At 40.7% G+C, this 24,120-nt stretch overlaps 1 long non-coding RNA gene across 2 annotated transcripts in view; it reads right to left on the bottom strand.

Annotated features, from left to right (window-relative positions):
- Window positions 1-283: 283 nt before the first annotated feature.
- LOC144587542 (uncharacterized) overlaps window positions 284-24,120 on the bottom strand; it is a 44,170-nt gene continuing 20,333 nt past the window's right edge. The window contains exons 1-2 of one of the 2 annotated variants that reach the window (XR_013542685.1): window positions 17,697-18,907; window positions 284-1,791 (exon numbers count right to left, since the gene is read on the bottom strand). This is a non-coding gene — a long non-coding RNA (uncharacterized LOC144587542). Of the gene's footprint in view, window positions 1,792-17,696; window positions 18,908-24,120 lie in introns of those variants that run through there. The other variant, XR_013542684.1, reaches the window with a different exon arrangement.

Consider the following 24,120-nt stretch of genomic DNA (forward strand, 5'->3'; position numbering starts at 1 on the left):
CTGTCTTTTCAAAAGGCTACTTGAGATGTACTTTCTATTGACTTAATTATCCCATAATGAATTTCCTTCATTGGGCTCAGTCTGCATTCAACTTTGACTGAACATCAGGCTTTGCATTAAGAATTCAGAAGCCAGCTATTTTGTATATCAAATCTAAACTCACGAAGACATGTGACTCAGAAAGAAGCATTGATAGCATGCCGAATTGAAAAGGTTTTCAGATTACTGTTAGAAAGATGAATCACAACATTTTCCAGTCTGGCTTGATAACACAGTATAAGGGGGGGAAAAAACTAGACAGGTCAAATTTACCACCTGAGGCCGAAGATCCAAATCACATCCCTTGGTACTAGATGATAATATGAAACTGATAAGGGTAACTCCACATGCATTGCAGAGTTGCATGATTTATAACAGTGTAGAGTTTTATCTAAAGGAGTATGTAGCATGGAATAAAAAAAATCATTGAAGCCAGAAAGGTTCCTTCAAATTCCTCCAAGAAAATACAAAGAAATGCCCTTCTCGTGACTTTTGATGCTCTTTTACCCATATGAAGGCAATGAAATGTTGCAGCACATTGCCAGGAAGCAGGTGAAGGACCAAATGTGGTCACCCAGAGGTCTCATTATACAGCTGCAGTGTATAAACTCCCGTTACCTTTAGTGGGAGTTGTTCCCATTCAGCTGTTACATCTACTTCCTGCAGGATGGACAGAACTAAATGTGGATCTCCAGGTCTCCATAACAGGAAGCAATGGGAAAACCCAGCCTCGCAGAGAAATGAGTGATGAAGTGAAAGAGGATTATGTGGTAATAATGGTGAAGGTTAGATCTCACAAAATCATCAGTTTAGATGTTTATGGTGGAGAACAAGGTCAGGCAGCACAGCCTAGTTAGGCAACCTCAAAATAAACTTTCAAAAGGCCGTTCTGTATCAAGTCTTTATATATAGTTCCCTCTCCCCTCAATCTCTCTCTCTCTCTCTCTCTCCATTAATAAAGATTGGTATGCACAATTTAAATCCAGCAGGAAAACAATTGCAGAAACGCAACCGCAGGCATCATTTCATAAAAGCCTTTATCCACCTGGCACAAACGTAATGACATCGTAAAGCTGCATAGGGAAAACACATTTTCAGGCATCCAATTCACATGTTAAGATCTATCACAATGAGCTTTGGATAGATGATGAAAAATTTCCAACCGAGGAGAACATGGTTTTTTGGACTACCATTCTTGACAGGCGACCAAATAAAAATTTAAATTAGTCAAGTGTTATCAAAAGATCTATAATCATGTGGATTTTTTAAAAAAAAATAAAAGCTTTGCATAAAGGACAGACGAGGCAAACATCAGTCATCCATGAAGACCATCAGCATTGGCTTTGACATTTCTGTCCCCTCGCCTCAGTAGCCAGCAGGCAAAATCTGTGAGGGTCTCTTCCATTCTGAAAGTTAATTCAAGACCTCTGACAGAGGTTTTGTTACACTTCTGGCGCAGAGTAAATGAAGACACTTTACCAGTTCTTCTTTGATGGTTATATTTACATATATGTACACTTATATACAGACAGGTCTCTACAGCACATCTAGAAGTATTCACACAGTCCGACAGCATGCGTGGCAGAAAATCACATCAGAAGAAGAGAACATTCTACAGACACAGTCCATATTTATACATAATCTTGTCTCTGTCCAGTCCAGTCGGGTTCCAGGTGACCTCATCTCTGCACCTCGGCTCTTTCTGGTTTCACCTCATTGCATCAGCTTAGGATGATTCAGCTTTTCTCTCATCTGCACATAATGGCAGTTCGTTAATGAAACATATATGGGTTCAGGCCTATAAAATTCTATACCCTGACAGGTTTCTACCCCTTCCACTGATATCCTACTGGGACTGTTGATGGAAAAGCACCAATGCATGTAACAAGTAACTGGATAAACACTGGTGGCCATGATGGCAGTCACAGACTTTTGGCCAGGTGAGTATCTTACCCCCTCTTGTCTCTCCTAAGTGACCATCCAATGGCATCTAAATTGTTTCACTCCCTCTTTCCTGGCAAGCAGTTATTTTTTCTTTCTCCTTGTTAGAAGGACACAACCACATATGAGGCCTCCTCCATCATGGCCACCTATGCACAGAAAGCAAATCTAGGAATCTCAGTGCCCAAGTTTAGGGTGCTTTTCCCCATCTGCACAATCTCTGAATGAATTTCCAAAAGTAATATATGTACATTTTTTTAATTTTTACCTAAATAAGGGTTTCCAGGTTAGTTAATCTTATTTAACTGTCACAGGCTCATTGAAATCTTGCTAGCATAAATATCAAATATTTTGACAGGGACACTGTTCATAGTACCATAAAAATTTTCTCTACATCAGAGAGGACAGGGAGGTATACTTGAACTTACCAGAATCATCACACAGAGGGAAGGAGGTAGCAAGGGGAGCTACAGCACATAGTTTTGACTTCCATTCCTGCCTTGTTTGTTGTGTGCTTCCAAGTCATGTCTAGTTTTCGGCAACTCTAATACTGTTTTCAAAATATATGAGATGTCTAAGGGCTGATTTACCATGGCCACCTCCCAGCGAGTTTCCATGGCTGAGCAGGGATTTGAGCCTAAGTATCCTGAGTACTAACTAGTCCACACTATCGACTCTCCTATTTTGGCTCTCATTCCTGCTAAACTATAATTTAGAAAGTCAGGAAACATACGTCCGATTTAGATCAAAGTGGGTAACTTGGCTGATGGAAACCCTACCCTGTGTATTATGGAGATAAGGCTATGGATGTGGGCCACAATAGCACAAGAGTCCCACATTTCACTGGAAAAGGAACCATGATCAACTTGGGGTTTAGAAAATACTATCCTTTCCCGCAAAGTAAAACGTGGTTCCAATCAACTGCATGCAGAATGGGAATGTTCTCCAGATAAAAGAACAGATCAAGAAACAATGCAGAAAACAGATGGCCCAAGGAAGAAGGAAGCCTAGTGTTGTCCGTGTGTGCGCGCACGTTCATCTTAAAGTAAAAAAAAAAAAAAAGACAGACTATAAACTGCACTGCAGACTTGCGAATATGTATGCACTTGTTTGACTAAGATGTCCCACTCCCCAAAGAATCCTGGGATCTAGAGGTTGGGGGGGCTATTTATCCCCCAATCACTGATACAGGATCACTGTTCCCAGAATTCACTGGTAAGAAAGAACAGTTTAAATCAGCAGCAGTGGTATGTGCTGAAAGGAACATTTTAAAAAAAGAAAGCTGAAACTGAGTCATGTATCTGTAATCTGGCTAATTGTATTCACATTCTGAAAACGACATGGGTTTTAGATTTGTGCTAGTAAAATTTTAACTCATTCCTCTCTCATTCGTACAGAAATACGTGAATGAGTAAGGGACTATATGATGACATTCTCCAGTTTGGACTTTCTAGGAAGATTTGTGATTGGCATATTGTTCACCATGCTAAACGTCTAGGTTCTGGACATCTTTTTCCACAAGCAACCACACAAATGTTACTGATCCTCCCCAACCCCAACAGACATCATTACTAATATTTTATTTCATCATCATCATGCAGGATGAAGACAATAAGCTTTAAATGGCTATAAAGTCTTAATGAACTTAAACAACAAATATCATTTGACAATTCTGGTTGTGAGTCAGGTTTCTTGAACATTTGTTTATCATCTGGCAACATGAGGTTTCGCTGAAAACATATTTAATTCGCAGCTGGAGCTGGGCACAATTTCATTGATTCCATCAAGGAGTATACTTTGGTACATGAGTTCCATATAATCCTAAGTGTAGTTACTACAGAGTAGGTCTTGTTGGACTTAGTGAGGGACTGTGCCTGCATAAAAATGTTTAGGACAGTTCTGCCTACAACAGTATCCAGGTTCCTTTCCTTTCTGGATGTTTATACATGTTTCTCACTTGTCACACTTAAACGTTCCCCTCAAAATTAAAAACAACAGATGATCCAGCTAAAATTAAGTCTGGCTACTCCCATGAATTCTGATGCAACATGTAAGCATGCATTTCAGTCTCTCTCGTGGAAGTGCTGTTCAAATCTGAATCAAATTCGCTGGATCCTGTGCTCAAAGATGCCAGTTTGCTTATAATGAGAAACTATGGTTTTCTGCTCATGTTTCCCACATTTCCTTATTATTTATTCTAACTTTAAACAAAGTTTTCCATGTCATATGAACCCAAGAAACAATGGTTTGTCTAAACTATTGTTACTGAGAACCGGAGATTGGCATTAACACACTGGAATCAATTACATTGCAAGTGGCAAGTGTCTTTTTAAAAACTAAAGTGATTGACTTAAGTTTGTGACTTTTTGTTGTTGTTGCATGAAAATTTCTTCAGCAATACCTTACACATTTGTGTTAGGCGTGGAAGAGAGAATGCAGGAATAACAGCTTGTTCTCAAGGCAGCAAGAATGGCAGCAATTGAATTGAGTATCACTCTACATGAATAATAATATTATAATAATAAAAGATCTGACAGTCACTCTAACCCAGGCTTGCTTGAAAACAGGAAGTAAATGTAGGGTTGTCAAGCTGGTCTCTGTAGCCTTTCAAAGACCACAGGCCTGAAAGGATGGAAAGAGGAGGACCTAATTATTTCACTGGGGGGAATGAAGATGTTTAGTGTCTGTGCTAGACCGGGTGCAAATGTGTGTGAGAGAGATGGGGGGGGGGAGAGAGGGAAGGAAACAATCACCAATTTGAGGAGGGGATTATAAAAGAGAACAAGATGAAAACCATTAAAATGTTTATTTCAAAAAAAGTTGGGGAGGGACATTGTGGTCTCTGGGGCCATGCACACTATAAAATTTTGGAAGTCAACACAGTTAATAGCAGCATTTAAACTCCTACTCAGTGTAAAAAGGCCAATTTCTGCAAATGAGTTCTGTTTAGATTTTGAAGGAAACCACATCTACCCACAGGGAAGCCTGGGTTGCTCTTTGATTACTTCTCTTAAAGGGACATGTCCTGCCTATCAATGCTGGGGCACTCAGCATTCCTCTGAGAAATACATTCCATGAGCAGATACAGTATGTTCTACTAAGAATGAATCCTATTCAAGGCTGGTGTTAGAAAACCATATTTTTAATGCCAGTTAGCCCTGTACATTGTCCATTTGAATCAAAGGCACAGTTAGTGTCACAGCCTTTCAGAATCTAGCAGGCCTGAGACAGAGAATTGCATTATCAAAAAATAATATTAAAAGGTTGACAAAAAGGTAGGAGGAACAGAGTTTTCATGGGAGGTAACATGGAAACCAGTAATCAACCGTTGTGTCTGTTGGGTTAATTATACATATTAGAGAACCTAGTGTTTATATACAGTGGTGCCTCACACAACGATGTTAATTGGTTCCAAAAAAATCAACGTTGTGTGAAACATCGTTCTGTGAAACACCATTTCCCATAGGAATGAATTGAAAACCGGTTAATCCGTTCCAATTGGAACAGATTGCCGTCTTTAAGTGAAAAAACCCATAGGAAACATCGTTGAGTGAAACAATGTTTCCTCCATTGGAATGTATTGAAGCCGACTCAATACATTTCAATGGCTTTGCGAAGTCCTTTTTCGCTCCTGTAAAAGTGCCTTACAGTGTTTGGAACAGGTTTTAAATGCTTGCAATTGTTAGCCCACCTCCTGAACCCTAGGCAAACTTAATTTGCTGTTGTTCTGAGTCGTCCTTAATTTTTGGTGATTTTTTGTTTTCCCTATTTAAATGCATTGAACTGTCCATTCAATTGATTTAAATGGGGAAAATAAAAAAATCACCAAAAATTAATGAAGACTCAGAACAAAACCAAATTAAGTTTGCACATGTTTCACAAGGTGCACTATGGAATCCAAGCATTTAAAACAGGTTTCAAACATTTTAAGACACTTTTAAATGAGCAAAAAGGGACATCGTTAAGTGAAATTCCCCCATAGAGAACATCGTTAAACGATGGGGGAAATTCCTCAAAAAAACCCATCGCTGTGTGAATTCATCGTTGTATGAAGCAATCGTTATGCGAGGCACCACTGTATTTGTTATTTCCCTTGGAAAATTCCTAAAGGACTGGGATTGTCCCCTTGATTTCTAAATGGAACATGTAAATATTTCATAGATTTCTCACAACAATAATAGAACTGAACAGCACTAAATGTTTCACCTATATTAGCTTAGTAATCCTTATAATATTCATATATCACAGTGCTCTGTTATCCCTTTGTTGCACTTAATAATCAGAAGGTTAAGGACAGTGGCACACTTAAGACCACCTAGAGAGTACAGTATATGGGTGAGATCAAATCTGAGCTGTGGATTTCCTAGCTCACAGTTCATTCTTAGTAAGTAAAGTACAGTACACCAAGTTTGCCTTTATTGCAAAACGTGGCTTTTTTCTGTTCAGAATTTAAAGTGTTGTTGAAAAAGTGAAAAAGAATATGCCCAAGTTAAAGTTGCCTAAAAAATCAACATTGGAGGAGAGCGAGAGAAATAATTTTGACTTTACCGATTTTGGTCACTCTTGAATTGAACACAAAGTCCAACATGCTGTTCCTCTAAAGCAATATTACATGTGCTAGCACCTCTAACCTGGGGACGCTTGTCAAAATATGATCGCTTTTCCAGATATTCCTCATTTCTGTTTGTGCATTTTTTTTACCCCTGTATGTAACACTTGTATTTTGTCTGCATGAACATTCTGACGAGCTCTTCAAACTAATGACAACATCTTGACTGGGTAGATTGCTTTTAGCTAGCAACTGAACAACAGTGAAAAAACAGGGTACTGTACCCCATATGCCAGGTGAACATCCCATGCTGTCCAAACACTTAAAAACAGGTCCAGTCCAAATGCCTCCCATAATTATGACTGCAGTGCTCTACTCAAGTAACATCAACAATTACATCATAAAGAATGTGTTTACCTTGGTCCTTCGCCATAGAAACTGCGCCCAAAATGATGCTGAACATATGTCTGCCAATGCCGTTTATAGGGACAAACAATGTTACAGATGGTTTTCAACACTCCTTTATTTTTAATAACTAGACTGTTCTTGTGAAGAACGTACACAAACAGAACATTCATTTCTGGGATTATTTTTTTGTGTCGGCCATTAATTATGCCATTTTTTAAGGCAAACTGAGACAAAAGTTCCACATCACTGGCCTATGCTTCTTGAAAGGCATGGATTGATAGACATCAAAATGTCTCATGTCCATGGATTTAACCACTTCATGATCACTACTATAGGTTGCAATCCTACTCTTCCAAAATGGTTTTAATGAATTCAGGCAAACCACTCCAAGGCTAGGAGCAAGATATCCCAGTGGACCCAAAGGAAATAGAATTCTCTGATTATATCTGACTTGTTATTGTTGTAAAACAGAGGGCTTGTGCCATCATTAATTTAATGGTCATATACAAGTAGAGAAATCTGAATCGAGGAGAAAAAGTATTTCTTTGGCTGCTGCTCTTCAGTGGACTCATTGAAAGGACTGGTCCAGACAGTCAAACATGGAGTTGGAGGGGAATGTTCCATTTAACTAGACTGCTGGTTCAGGCTCATACAATATCATTTCAGTCTAGAAAGTTCCTCGTGGTTGCCAAGAAAATCAAACTGAAACATCGCAGGACTCCTACCTGTCTAAGTAGAGCACTCTAGTTCAAGCAACCATTCCTGTATTTTAAAAAAAGATGCCTCATTTCAACATGCTAGACTGAATTTTGAAAGTAAAGGGAATAAATACCATCATTTAAACCTTTAGATATTTGAGATCTAAGGGATATACAGTACAAACATTGAGCTAAGCAGGCCATCTTCCATTGGAATCAAGAAAAAGCTCTTTTCCAAAACAGAACAGAACTGAACTGAATAAGGCCCTCATTTCAGTCCATGTAGAACAGGGAGACAAACTCAAGAGATTTGGTGCCCGAGATGAAAGACAGGAGGGTGCTTCATTCCCAGTTCCAGGTACGGCAGCCAACTGGACTGGCAATTGACTCTAAAGGCAGCACTTGTGTTTGGGTAAGACCCTCCATTAAACTGAGGGCAGCAGGTTACTTTAGAGGAGGCAGGACAACGAGAGTGGGGCTGGGCTCAGACAGAAAGATTAGGAGGCTCCCTCATCTGTTGACTGAGGCAGCTGCCTCACTCCATATAATGACAGAGTCACGGCTGAAGAAAGAATAATATACAGGGAGCAAATGTCCTTGTAGTAGGGACATAATAAACAATACGTACAGGAAACAAACAAAATTAATGTATCTACCTTATCTCAGCTTTAGCAACACAACCGCCCTTTTAGAACAGTCTTTAGAAGTATTGAGATGCCCTGAATTCTGCTTCGGCATAAATCTGGCCCAAAGGAACCGAGGAGGGTTTGACCAGGAGCACAAGTGGGGTCTTGCTCCTTATAACAGACTTGCCTTTTTAGCCCAGTGAAGTCATATAGGTCAATTCATGGTTTAGCCACAAGATTTCCTTGAGAAAGGGAGTTCTACCTCACTTGCCGAGGATGAGCTGTAACAGGAGCTCTTAAAACCTTCTATTTCAGCAGGCTTTTCCAAACAATCCATCTGAATGGCTGTCAAGAGTATCAGCCTATCATTTTAATGGCTGCCTGTTTTTAAATGTAATGCCCATCTAATTTTAACTTCACTTTTAATGATGTTTGTTTTGTTATTAACACTGTTGCACACCATCCAGAGTGACCATCAATCAGATGGGCAGTGTAAAAATAGAATGAATAAATAGTGCTGACTACAACTGTAGCTTAAAAACACAGAGGTGTGAGTGTCAACCTTAAGCTGGAGCTAATGATTTATTACAATGGTAAGCAGGAATGGGGATTTAAGAGTCTCAGGATTTGTAGGCAAGAGTGGGGATTTCCAGTCCAAAATTTTGTTTCACTTAAACATGTGAGCATGACAGAACTTGTGTTTTAAAAAAATTAGATGTTCAAACCAATTTCCCATTCAGAAGATGGGAATTTCCCATTATTTACTCCCAGAAAATTCTTTTTTTTTTTAATTTGGAACCTATAACTATGAGCACTCAAAAGTCAGATATGTAATAATATAATTGCTATATCAAAGAATTAGACACAATGGTAATACATTTGGGGGAGTGGATTATTCTGATAATCAAAGGAAGCATGGTAGAAAAGCTAGAGAATGCTGTGGCTGAGGTCTCTGGCTGTGGAGCCAGAGGTTGGAAGTTCGATTCCCCTACTGGGCCTCCTTGAGAGGGGCTGGACTCAGTGATCTATAGGGTCCCTTCCAACTCTGCAATTCAAAGGCTATTATTATCACTTATGTTCATACACCATTAGCACCACTCAATGTATTACCTACTACATGAACATACATATTGCATTATGAGCAGCATGATGCATTCCAAGACTTCTCAGCAAACTGTTTACGAAGCTTTCTGAATTATATTGTGCAAACGTGATGGTTGGAGGAATCAAAGAACAAACTAGGTACATCCCATTCCACCTTGCCTATTAGGGCTTTTTTCAATCCACTCATGTTTGAAATTAGCAACACAGTGTGGCTTCATTCTGAAAACAAGGAGTACATTTTTGCATCTGGACTTTTCCAAAACCTGTAATGGACACTGCTTTATACATATGAATCTAACATATGTTGTGATAGCTACTAAAGAATATTAACCTTCCTTCATATATTGCAGAACATCCAACAGTGTAAGAGCAATTTCAAAATAGGCTTTTAACAAGCTGTCACCCAGCCTCATTCACTGAATTTTACAGAGCCTTCATGCAATCTTATTCTTCACTCATAGCATTCCTTTGTTTTTCCACTACCTCATCTTGCCATCCAGTGTTGGCTGGCTGAGGAGATCACTAATTATCTAGTTACGAATCTCTTCCTTAGGCTTTTCTTCTTTTGATCAATTAACATCTTCTTAATTATTTAATGAGCTTTTGTAAACTTTTGTTGTTTTAAATGCTCCTGCTGGTTCTTCTTCCACACTTCCCAAATGTAAAGTTTACATTTCTTAAAATTAATTTAAATTTATTCTCTAATTCATTCAATGTAATAATTACTTTTAATTCATTGTTAAGTTAATGTTAATAATTGGGGGGAGTCTCAAACTACAGCATTATTTAATGAACTAAAATTAATCTTTTACAATTATAATTATTTAAGTCTAAGTTGGATTACTAGGACTTAATATTGAGACATTTTATTATAATAAAATATATAAAAAAAATATAGATACAGTGTGTGTGTGTGTGTGTGTATTTTATATTGTGATGAAGTGTACAGAGTAGCATTTAGGAGGCTTGGGTTCAAATCCTTGCTCAGCCATGTAAATTCACTTACCCGCATTAGGAACACATGCTATGAGCTAGTTAAGATCATTGATCCAGCTAGTTCAGTGTTGTCTCCACAAGCTGGTGGCATTTTCCCAGGATTTTAGGCAGAAGTCTTTCCCATCTCCACCTTTAGATGTCAGGAACTGAACTTAGGATCTACTGACATAAGAAGCATGTGCTTTTCCACGGAGCTATACTCTTCCTCTTACAGAGTGCTGTGAGTCTCCATTATTATTGTTCTTGCATACTATTAAGATGATCCCAACCTATGACAATCCTTTTCAGGGTTATCTAAACACTAGTACTCAGAAATGATTCACCATTTACTTCTGGGGATGTTCTGGAACTGTGTAGCTTCCCAAGACTACAGAGGCTGGTCCTTTCCCCAGGAGGCACAGCAGGGAATCAAACTCCCCACTGCGCTCGAACTCGCTGAGCTATCCAACCAGCTAGTCTCCTTAACATGGACCCACAATATTAGGGTATTACACAAGGATGCCTTGAACCCTTCTGGAGTTCACCTTGACCTAACCTAGCCAGGGATCCACTATATAAAATAACACCTTGAACATTGAAAAACAGCAGTTGGCCTTCATTAGCCATTTGGTATTTATGTCACATTAATTCACTTATGATTCTGAAGCATTACATAGGGTGCATAATGACAACTGGTAATGAGCCCAACAATTCGCGGCTTTCTAACCTGCGCAATTCTGTTTTTAAATCCGTAGGAGCTTGGGCTGATGTCAACATTGCCCATTGACTGTGGACCCCATTTTCTGTTTATCATGAAGCAAATCAAGTCTTCTTATAGGATCATCTTTCTGACTTCTGGGCACTAGGAACCCATTCTTTTCTAACATTCAGCATTTTCACCTCTAGTCCTACCCTCCTAAATTGACAGCCGACCCTAGCGACCTTTAGGGGAGGTCACAGACCACTAGTAAAAAAGGGTAAACAAACATTATTGTGGGGAATCAATGGGAATATCAAGCCTTTCCCACACAAAAGCAAAAGAGCATGAGCAACAATAAACACAGAGCACAACCAGTGTTCCTCGGTGCCCTCTGCAGTTGTTATCTCAGGAATGGCAGATGCTTGTACAACTGACAAGTTATCTGGGCTAGTTCAGGTGGAATGGTTGATACCTACAACCCAAGCATAATTCTTCATGGTGAATGCTCCTGGAGAAAGTGGAAATGCAACTTGTTTGTTCATAATCTTTGAACACAATCTAGAAACCACAGCCTGGTAAAAGATTCATGCTGTACTGTATTTATTTAGGAGCTCTGTGAAATCTGAAGTAGGGATCTGAAAAATTCTTTGACAGACATCCAGTAGTAAGTTTGTTTGTTTGTTTATTCTGTTTATATCCCACCTATCTGGTCTTACGACCACTCTAGTGGTAAGTTACTACTAGAGTTAGGCCCATTGAATCAGTGAGCATTCTGTGAGTGAACCGCTCTGTAGATTCCATTGATTCGGTGGACCTGCTCTAGTTGTGACTGACTACTGAATTTCAGCTTTTTCCTGTTTCACTGCATTTTTCTGAGTCTCAGCTGCTTTCTTACACTATCCCTTGTATCACTCTGAAGGGCATTGCCTTTTTTGCCCTGCATGAAAATATATGTATGTTTTCCCATAAATATTTTTCCTGAAGTTTTTAATTTGTAACTAGAGACGGGGACAAACTATATATATATATATATACTTGGGTCAGAACTTTATTGACTATTAATATCCTTGAACTGAGATGGGGGCTAAGATAATCAAACCTATGAACAAGTGGAAGTGAAGCAACCAGGGCCCTCTCCAATCTCAGGTGGGTGAGTCCCCTGCACTGGGGGGGATACTGTACCCTGCCAGCATTGCCCCCCCAGCCAGCCTGAATTGGGGATACATCCTTGGGCCTGTCTCCATCCTCATTCTCATGAAACGTTGGTCGTTGTCCTCAGAAGCTCATCCCTGCTTGCATGCCTGAATCTCATGATTCATAGTAGTCATTCAATGCCTTGTAGGGCTCACCATTGCCACCCCTGTTCCCACACTACCCACCAGGTTGTGGCCTATTTAAATACAACATACACTTTTGCCCTATGAGAAAACAGAATGGGACACTTGAAAATCACCCAGGCCCCTTTTGTTCAAGACACCAGTCAGACCCAAAATTCCTGTCTGGCCTCAGAAGGCGACCAACAATTACCCTGGCTCACAGAGCAGGCAAACTGGTTGCTCATGGCAGCCAAGCAAAAAAGGAACGGCTCTGGGGCAGGGCTTGTTACCTACATCCCTTGCCCTACCCCAGAAACTGACATCACTGGGATGCATTCGCATCACACGCTGGTCCCGCCTCTCCCAGCTGGAAGGGGGGGGAATTCATTCCTTCCACCTCAGCTGCTTCTCTGTGAGACTCCCAGAGGGGGCATTGTCAGAGGAAAGATTAGTTTCACCTAGAAGGAAGGGGTGGGAATGGTAATGTGTCTACTTTCCCTGACTTCCAGCTTTAATCCCGCCCAAAATGTCCATCTCTAATTAAAGAATGGGTAGATTGCTGGTTGCTGGTGGGACCTGCCTTGTGTTTTACTGGAGCCTTGAAATGCACAAGATGTGTGGAAGAAATACACACAGAATTAAAGAATTCTGAACTCAGGAATATGGAGTGTCGTAGTAAATTCCCTATGACAAGGTGTTCATCATGACAGTCACTTTAAGCATGCTGCCAAGGAGAGTCAAAGAAGAAGAACCATAGCAGGAAACCCCTCTTAGCTGTTTCCTTGTTCATCAGGAACAGATCTTTTGCAATGTTAATGTGCCTTGCACATTTTTAATTAATTTAATTAATTAATTAATTTCTACTCCACCTTTCTCCCTGTAGAGGAACTAAAGGCAGCTTAGAAATAAAAAAAACAAACACCACACACACAGATATTAAAACAATTACAAAATATAAACTCACATTATTTTTTTAAAAAACTATTAGACATACAAATTATTAAAAGGCAGAAAATAAGAACTCTTGTTAAAACCAGTTAAAAACCCACAGTTTGAAAGGACAATTCTCCCTTTAAAATTCTCCTCCTCAGCTCGTTGTTTGCCTGGATAGATCCCAGGACAAGGGATCGATCTACTCAGATGAACAAAGTGCACATTAAAGAACAATATCACTTAAAATGTCATTTCCTGTGTGGCCTTCATACTTTCTTTGAAGAATGAGCCACTGGAATAGTGCCACAACCCACAAAACCTAAGGTAGAAACAGCGCAAAAAATGGAGACATGGTTTGCCAGCCACTCCCAATGGGGGGAGGGGCATATGGTCCTTAGGGGACCCTGAGACATTTGAAAGGGGCCACAGACTGGAAAGCATTCTTCAGATATCCTTTTATAAGGTTTGTCATGCGATTTATACAATCCTGCTTCAGCTTATATTTCTTTCATACTGTGTTTATGGCCAAGACTGAACAAAAGTTGAGAATGGCTGCTCTAAACAAACAACCCACCATGTGTCAGCTGGCAGGTTAATGCATGCTGCCCCTCTTATGAAACTCAACCTAGAAGACTAGATGTCAAAGAGACCAGTCCTCATTAAGCAATGGTTGGACTCTATGAGCTGATTAACTCCTTTCACCTCCATTATTGTACTATTCTATTCTCCAATTCTAAACTTTTGCTTTTCTAGAAATCAGTCATGCAATCTCCCACTCTAGAAGAGTTTTAAACTATTTATTTTAAAATAATAATAGACTTAAGTTCCACTGTGTCTAGCAATCAGTTCTTTCTTTTTTTACAAGGATAAGAAGGGAGAGAGATTTCTCACATACTCTTACAAAGGCATCCACATATTAATCTCCACCATGAATTTTCTGCAATTTTGGCAACCACACATTTGACTTTTTTGAAACGGTTATGAACTGTGACTGAGGTATCAGAAAGAAAATCGTAAAACATCCGGTACAAACATATTCTACCACGTCTCAAAACCAGCCAGATTCTTTCTACCCGCAACCACTCCAGGGAGTCCTATTGCTTCTATTCATACAAATTGACCAAAAACAGAGTACATACACCCATAAAGCTGTAAATCCTCAATGCCATGGGTACCACCACCCTTGAAAACACTGATATTCTAACACAGCACACACAGTACTAAGTGTGCTACAGCAAAAAGCAGAATTAGTACAGCCAAAGCCTGACATTCCCCATTATGAATGGCCATGATTTATGTGCTTGTCAGCAAGAAATCAATCAAGTCAATGGAAAGCCAGTAGTAACATCAGCAACGGTAGCAAGAGGGGAAATATCACAGCCAAGACAGGATGGGTCCTCTCAACCACCTGGGGAGACAGCAAAGAGAAGAAGGAAGCAGGCAGGCGCTCCATGCACCGTCGTCCCAAAAACAGCAAGGCTACATTTTACGGCTTCCCTAGAGGTTTAACTAATTCCTCACACTGTTCTTGGTTATTGATACCAAGATGGTGGGAGAGGGGGAAAGAGATGACAAGTGGAGATGTTTGGAAATGCCATTAAAGAAGAGGCCTGGGTTTCTCAAAGAGGGGGTGGGCCGTTAGATACACATACAATATCAAAGATGCTTAAGAACTTGGTCATGGAAGAAATACTTTAACAGATGGACATGTTTGGTTTGTGGTGGAACACAGATGGTTACACATTTCAAAAAGGAAATGAAAAGTTACAACTGGCAGAGAAAATGGCTTCCATACCCTGCCCTGCAAGTCACTGTTGGGTGGGTCAGCTGCAGTGATCACGCAACTATGGGGTTGTAGAGATGCCAGTTCTTTCACCAAGAATAGCGCTAAGGCAGTCAAGGTACAAAGCCCCAAGCATTGCAATAAGAGGTACTATTTAGGGATGAAAATGACATTTGTATTAACAGAGGTATTTTTTCTTAATTTATTCAGTTTGCTGTTCTGATTGATACAGGAAACACAAATTTGAAGTGTCGCAGGTGGACTTGGGGAAACCTTTAGGAATATCCTGGAAACAACATTATGCCAATGAGCTTTTTCTTAATCTGCTCACCCTCGTGTATTTAAAGAGCTACTGTATACTGAAATCATTTTTCCCCCTTGGTCACGTTCATAGTATTTTAAATGGGAAGCCTAGCAAAAATACATATAAGTAAATGAACAGAACTAGACAAACAAAGCTTGGCCATAAGAAATGTGTGCAGATGCATCTGGGACCACAAATGTTTAATGGCCTGTATCTTACATCCATTTAGTGTTCATATTGGTATCTCCTTTAGCAACTGTAATATATAGAAAAAGTGTATGAATGTGACTCTACCGGGCAAGAAATGTTTACACCTGAAGAATAAAGAATTGTCCCTGAGTATATTTCTAGCCATTGATTTAAGAAAAGATGAAAGGTGCCACTTGATGTATGTTATTAACATATCCTAGAAATAAGGAGCACCCTTTTGGCATTATTATTGCAAAGTCACTTACATTTTGGACAAAAACTGAGATGAGAGCAAAGAAAGAATAGACCGTTCAAGCTCCCTAATGGGTAGGCTTTTTCATACTGATTATTCTGCCTTCGGTAATATATTAAAAAATTGAAATATTTGATGGAAATTATTAAGATGTGTCTAAGTTCAGACATAGTTATCAAACCTTCATGACAATAGCGATCGCAAAAAAGTTTCAAAGGGCTTTTTTCACTTGACGATGATAGGTTTCCTGTTTCGGGAACTGATTTTTCGCTTAACGATGATCAGAAAACAGCTGATCGTCGGGTTTCAAAATGGCCACCCGCTGTGGAAAATGGCTCTCCGCTGTGTTTAGGAGGGCTTTTTCGCTTTACAGCCACCGGAAAATGGCCACCCTATGGAGGATCTTTGCTGGACGATGAGGTATTTCGCCCATTAGAAAACATTAACCGGGTTTTAATGCATTCTAATGGGTTTTTTTACTTTCGCTTGACAACGATTTTGTTGTACAGCGATTTTGCTGGAACGGATTATCGTCGTCAAGCGAGGCACCACTGTATTTCTTGTTCTCGGGAAGGGCTTAACGAATTCTTCTGGATCCTGAGCCTTGTAATCTCTAAATCATTTATCTTGCTAAAGCCAAGGGTCTTCACTAGATTTCATCTTCATGGCTAGGGTGGAATAGATCTGATCAAGGCAACCCTTCATACAATAGACACCTTCAGCTCTAGAACCGGCTTCTGTAGAGTAAGACAGGATCGCTCCAGTCACAGAATTCTGCACTGATTCATTTTTCTTCTCCAACAAATAAAAGGTACCAATGTTTTCACCATCTGAAGCCACATAGTTTTGTCTGAAGTGCCTTGCCAGGAGAAAATCCCGCCATTTCCTGTTGTTAGAACAGAAAAGGTGGTGATAAAGATGGCAACATGGCTTGTTTATTTGAAGTAGCCAGATTATTATCGTTTCTAAGGAAACCCTTCACCTTTAAAATTCAGTAATAATTCAATTGCAGTTCCTTAAATAAACAGGAACCACAAGCTTGGGAAATAATCCAGGGCAACAGTAGATCCAAACACAATGTGGGTTTAACTTTCATAAGCAAGCTGGTGCTTGCCTTTTGCCTTTTGGAATCTAGAGAACACCCCTGAGACTCTAGTCCAGATTCGAGTCTTCTCTCTGTGTGTGTAAACTGTGCACAACAAAAAGAGGGGAGCAGGAGCAAGCTCTTTTTCTTTCTTCACAGCAGGGGACCCAGGCCACTGGTTCACATGACAGTTGAAGCAGACCAGGCCATCTGTATAGTGGACATGAGGCCACCTTCTCTAAGAAGTGAACTACATAGTTGAGAAACTGGGAAATCAAAGCTGCTGTTTCTTTTTCTACAACTGAATACAGTAGTCTCCAACCTAACATCCTACAGCACTTATGTACTGTTAGTTTGTGTCATTTCATAACAATGTTAGGGCTTTCCCCCCAACCACCATAGGGAAATTGGTATGTTAAGAACACGCAACAAGTCAACCATGCCCATGAGGAACAATATTATGATCCACAGGAAACATTGCTCTAGTTTGTCCTACAGATTAATGTACCACCACCACCTATTGTTATTTGTCACTGAACAAACCTCCCTGCTCAGAAACAGAAGGGTCTTGCTAACAGCAGCATCTTTGCTGAAGAGCTTGCTAATGCAAAGGGATATTTGGAAAATATCTTTCCAGAACACACACATTTTAACAGTTCCTCTGCGTTTTGTTCTCTTTCTTTGTATAATTTGTGCTGGGCCAAAATATTCAGGTCGACAATTTTTATCCATGTCAGGGGATGGGTGGTGCCAAAATGCTCCTGGAAGACTGGGTTTGTATTTTGTGGCCTTACCTTAAATGTAGGAGTTGAGTAAATGTTTTCTTTCCTTCTTGGTTATATAAAAGTCAAATTGCAATTCACACAGACTTGTGGCTCTTATCTCTTTCTTCCTTCCTTCCTTCCTTCCTTCCTTCCTTCCTTCCTTCCTTCCTTCCTTCCTTCCTTCCTTCCTTCCTTCCTTCCTAAAGCTGTTTGTGTTGTTTTACGCAGGCTAGTTAAAGGAGTGCTTGCTATTCCTTGAAGCCGCCTCTGAACCTCTGCCCCAGGTTCTCCTGCCTTCTCACAAGTGGTGGAAAGAGACAAGGGAGAAAACATGGACAAGAGTACACCGAATTCCCATGTAACAAAAGGTCTTAGAACAAGGCCCTGTTCTAAGCCAGGGAGCGGGGTGGGTGGGAAGGAAGACTCCAGCCAGAGGGTGGGAGGACAAATCTCCCCACTCAGCTACTGAGTGGCCAGAAGAACAGGAAGGCAGAGCAACAGGCAATCAGGATTTGTCGCAGATTGGCGCAACAAGCAGGACGCCAGCCCCGCATGTTGCACCGCAGCCCATAAGTGGACAGGTCAGTTCTGGGAGGCAGGCCTGGGGATCTGGGACACTTGGGTCAGGGATATTCATATTCGTTAACAAATATGAACGTCCCTTCTCTAACACTTATCATGATTCCCTTCTGAATCTTCTTGGCTGACTTCTGCCCGCCCCCATCTTTTTCCTTGTCATTTTTAGTTCAAATATTTTGTTGTTACTTCGATGTCGCTTTGTTAATCGCCCAGAGTAGTGGCTCTCTACAAGTTGGGCAGGATAAAAATGTGAATAATAAAATAAATATACCCAGTTCTTTCACTTTTTCCTCTTAGGGCTTGGTTTCCTGTCCCACAATTATTCATCTTGCCATCCTCTGAACTTGTTCCAGTTTGTCACTGCATCTTTCTGCAGTATCCAGAACTGGACACAATACTCAAGATGAGACCTAATTCGTGCTGAATGGAGGGGAACTAGTACAGTGCATGATTTGGAGATTATATTTCTGTTAACACAGCCTAAAATGCTAACTGAGAGAGGACTAGAGGGAGAAGATGAGAAACCAGGCCTTCTCTGCAGTGGCTCCTCAACTATGGAATGAACTTCATGCTGCAATTCATTTGGCCCCTTCACTGGTGATTTCTAAAAAGTCACTAAAATGTGTAATTTAGGCAGGCATTCCAAAACATTATACCTGTGAATCCAGGTCTATGTTTGCAGAATTAGTCGTCTTGGGGAAGCTACATTGGACATTAGCCGCCTAGAGTGGATGAGTCGCCCAGATAGGTGGGGTATCAATCAATCAATCAATCAATCAATCAATCAATCAATCAATCAATCAATCAATCAATCAAACAAACAACAACAACAACAACAACAACAACAACAACAACAACAACAACAACAACAACAACAACAACATTCTAGAGGTCTCCTTCTCTCAGCCACTTGGCAACAAGGTCTGTCTGTAAGTGTAAATGGGCCAGAGAGTCTAAGCCAGCCTGGAACAGAAGCCATCAGACTCTGGAGAAGAAAGCTGAAGGCTGGATGAAGCTGTTGGAAGAGCCACAAGACCAAGAGTCTGAGATAACTCAAGGCTGAGCTGAGAAAGGACAATGAAAGAATGCTGCAGCCTTTAGGAGCAAAAGAGGTGGGACTGCAATTCATTGGCTGGGGTCTAAAAGGGTCTTTGCTGAGCCACAAGGAAGACTCTGGGAAGAGGGTCACGTTGTTGTGGGAATCCAAGGGACTGGAAACACAACACACTCACATGCCAACCTTCAATGCATTGCCAAGGAATTTATTGGGATAAAGTTGGATGAAGGAATTGGCCTCTGATGAATTAGGGAACTAGGGCATCTGAAGGATTCTGGAAGGCAGTTACAATAACATTCGTATTGGTTCACTAAACCTTGAGAAATGCCATAAATATTTGTAAAGGGTTATCTCGGGAGCACAATGTGTAATGGCATGTGACTCCGAGTTACCAAATCTTCACTGAAGATATGACCCTTCAGTAGCAATAGTGAAGACAAATCAGTCATATCAAGAGAGAGAAAGAGAGAAAATAAAATAAAAAGACATCCTTCAGTCTTGAGAGACTATGGTAACGTGCTCTGTATAGAGGTCTTGGAACAACGTCTGCTGTGGCTGAGAAGGCCAATTCGAGAGTGACAATCCCTTCCACACTGAAGACAAATACAGTCTGTCCCCTGTCCAGCTCCCTGATTTGGCTGGTTTCGGGACTGTCTCTTTGCCTCGGCCTGCTGGACAAAGGTCTCTTCCAAAAAAAAAAAAAAATTCGGAGAGCCCGTGATGCAACGGCTGCCTCCAGGCTGAACGCTCAGATGTCAAGGTTTCCCATCTGTTGAGGTCCATTCCTAAGACCTTCAGATCCCACTTGCAGATATCCTTGTATCGCAGCTGTGGTCTCCCATTGGGGCCCTTTCCCTGCACTAATTCTCCATACAGATCTTTTGAAATCCGACCATCAGCCATTCTCACGACATGCCCGAGCCAACGTAGACATTGCTGTTTCAATAATGTATACAGTGGTGCCTCGCATAGCGATCGCTCCATTTTATGACGAAATCGCTTTGCGATGGACTTTTTGCCATTGCAAGAGCGATTGCTTTGCGATGGCCCCTATGGGGAAAATTCGCTTTGCGATGATCGTGGGGAAGCGATCATCGCAAAGCCCCCATTTTTGGGATGATCGCAGGGAAGCGCTTCCCCGCGATCATCCCAAAGCCTCCGCCGATCAGCTGTGTGAAAATGTGGGCTTTGGGATGATCGCGGGGAAGCGCTTCCCCGCGATCATCCCAAAGCCCCGCCAATCAGCTGTGCTTCGTCTCTCTCTCTCTCTCTCTCTTTCTCTCTCTCCACCCCTTGCAGCTCCAGCCTCGGCAGGGAGACTGAGGCACCGCTGCCGCCACCCTGGCCAAGAAAGACCCTCTGCTCCTGTAGCAACCTTAAGCCCGGGGAAGCAATCATTGCAAAGCCCCGCCAATCAGCTGGTCAAAAATGGGGGCTTTGCGATGGTCGCTTCCCCGCGATCATTGCAAAGCCTCCATTTTCGCACAGCTGATCGGCGGTTCCAAAATGGCTGCCCCTGTTTTGCCTTGCTTTAGAGGCACCCAAATGGCCGCCGCTATGGAGGAATTTCGCTTAAGGTTAGTTTCTAAGCCCATAAGAACGTATTAAACGCGTTTTAATACGTTCCTATGGGCTTTTTTAAATCGCTTAGCAATTAAATCACTTAGCGACGTTTTTCCCAGAACGGATTAACGTCGCTAAGTGAGGCACCACTGTACATGCTAAAACTTCCAGCTCATTCTAGGACTACCCTATTTGGAACTTTGTCCTGCCAAGTGATACCAAAAATGCTTCAGAGACGCATAAATGCATGAAAAGACAACCGAAATGATATATTTGTTTGTAATGGATAACACTACTGTGTGTAATTTGCTTGGCAAGCACAGATACCCTTAGGCTCTGACTGAAGACAGACAAAGAGCCATAGAAAGACTCCACCCGCGCCCCTTCCTTAGTACAAGACAAGTCATTGTTCAGGCTTTCAGATGATAAAACAATAGAGGCAGTTTCTTCCTCCTGATTTGAGTGCATGAAAAAAAAAGAACGCGACTGTTGAGTCACGAAGCTGCATTAAAAGAAAACAAATATTTCTCTTTCATTCTTTCTCTCTCCCCCAGAGATACATGGGGGAGGGGAAGAGAAGATATATAAATATATAGATATATAGATAGATATATAAATATATATCTATATATTTGACCAAAATGCTGAGATCAGTTTCACTCACATTCAGCTTTCTCCCCCATTCTGGTTTTTTAAACCAAAGTTCTTTCCATCCTATGTATGAAGAAATGTGTTAATTTTGGTAAGTTATGATTTTTTAAAAAATATGTTAAAAGCTAGTCAGTCATGCACTATTTCTGATTAGTAAGTAGGTGTGTGTGTTTGTGTGTCTATGCATATATGTGTGTGTACATTCAGTTAATATCAAGGCCATAGGAATACCTCATCAGATTGATTCAGTCATGTGAGGGGTGCCTTCTGAATGCAGAAAGGCTGATTTCCCCATTTTGGCTATTTCCTACCAGAAAGCTGCCAAGTAAAAAAATGAGGTTCAGACCAGTTGAGTCTTTGGCCGTGGGCAGGTGCTATACAAGGAAAGCAGGAGTTAATCATACAAAGTGGCTGGATAGCAGGGAGCTTCTCCTTTCTCCATGTGGGAGAAGCCCGGGGTTAGTTTTTCTATGCCCACATTCCATGTCTTATGTGGCCACACATAAGGGGGAATTTAGGAGCCCAGAAACCTGACTGTCCCTTTGACTCTCTGATGTCTACATCCTCCTCCAACTCTTGTTAGGTTAATATTCTCAAGGTCTCACACCCTTGGTTTCCTTATTCTTTAAGGCAGTAGTCCCTAACCTTGAGCCTCCAGATGTTCTTGGACTTCAACTCCCAGAAATCCTGGCCAGCAGAGGTGGTGGTGAAGGCTTCTGGGAATTGTAGTCCAAAAATATCTGGAGGCCCAAGGCTGGGGACCACTGCTTTAAGGAACAGATGTGCTGTTGCTTTGCTGCTGTGTGCCCACTCATGTCTCTCTAAATAAGCTTAGGCTTCAGTTTTTTCTGTTTTGAATGTAAATTCCTTAATAAAGAAAAAGGACTAGGCCGTGTGGTCCCCAAGATTACACAAATGCAAGAGTCAGTGATACCTTTTATTGGATTTCCGAAAAAAGTAAACAAGTAGCCAGCTTTCGTGGATGGAATCCACTTTCTCAGGCTAAGCACACAGGCTATCCGTGAAGGAGTTGTCCTTAGCTTGAAGAACTGGGTTTCATCCATGAAAACGGGCTACTTATTTACTTTTTTAGTGGTCCAATAAAAGGCATCACCTACTCTTGCATTTCTTAATAAAATTCATAAAAAGTAAAAAGTAAAAAAAAAAGACAAAAACATGGTGGCACCTTAAAGACTTATATATTTTTTTAATGTGAGCTTTCATGGACAAGTCCACTTCATCAGACATAAGAGAAAGAGATTTAACATAGCAAATATTAAATAAATGATGATGTGGACTTGTCCACAAAAGCTCACATTAAAAAAAATATAAAAGTTATTTGTTAAGGTGCTGCTACATTTTTGTCTTTTGAAACTTTTTTTATTTCTATTTTGCTTTGACCTATGATCCTTGCACAGACAAATGCGGTAACCCTTCCACAACTTAATAAAAGTCAGTTGCTTGTTTTCAGCAGCTTCTGCTTTATTGTGGGACTGACAGCCCATGTGTCTATAAAGCATGTGTCTAGTGAGAAAAACTTAATCGTTTCTTTTCTCACCTTGTGAATACTCACAATAGTTCTGCCATATGCCATCATTTCCTGGCTAGATATGGAATTAACTTGGTAACAGTTGCATTCTTTATCTACTTAACCTTATAAAATACATAAGAAGGAAACCAGGAGGGCTAAGACAGTGATAGGTTTGCTGATGTCTCCCACATGGATTAGTGTGCCCACGTGTCCCCAGTTACACAGGACATTCCTCTATTTAAAGAGCTGTACCCTATTAGAAGGTGGCCACTCTTTGAAGGATTGTCCCATTGAAGTCAGATTTAGGAATTAAAAAAAAAATTAAAAGGACAGCAACATGCGTCTTTTAGTTGCCCATCCACATTTATAACTGGACTGCAGACTCGGCAGTCTTTTCCAGAACATAATTGTAACTCTGCTAAAATTATATATATTAAAATTTATTCTAATGTATGTCTCTCTACATTTAGACATTGCATGTCCAATTTTAGACAATATATTTTTATGTCCTTTTTTTAAGGTGTACTAGGACACCCAGTTGAAGAATGAAGTCAGTCAATGGGTGGCACAGACGACCCAAAAGTGGCACTGGGTCTCACCGACCCTGGAGAAGTGTGAACTCCATAGACAAGTATGGCTTTCAGTGGAACATTAATGAGTGTGTGAACAAGCCTGGCAACAGCTGTTTCACGTTAAAATCCAAGGTGACATTTAATTTCTGAACACAGTTTCTTTCATTATGCCTGCACTGCGTTCCCCACAGCATCCTGCAGCACAGCGAACAGTAGGAATGCTGGCGTAGTGTTCACAGTCTTGTAGGAACACTAGGAAGCCGCAGAAATATCAACCAGGTCCTTCATAGCTACATTTCCCAAACACTCATAATGAAACAGATTTTATTGAACTAATCAGCATGAAATCCTTAGCTTTGTTTTCGCAATTGGTATTGTGTTTGTGGAGCCAAATGTGGCGAACTTTGATACCGAATCCCTTGTATGTGTTAATTTTGGCAGCTCCTAAAGATTCTGGAGATGCCTTGGTATCTCCACACCTCCTCACACTAGCCCCCAGAA

Source organism: Pogona vitticeps, chromosome 1 (genome assembly GCF_051106095.1).
Source record: "Pogona vitticeps strain Pit_001003342236 chromosome 1, PviZW2.1, whole genome shotgun sequence".
Taxonomy (NCBI): Eukaryota; Metazoa; Chordata; class Lepidosauria; order Squamata; family Agamidae; genus Pogona; species Pogona vitticeps.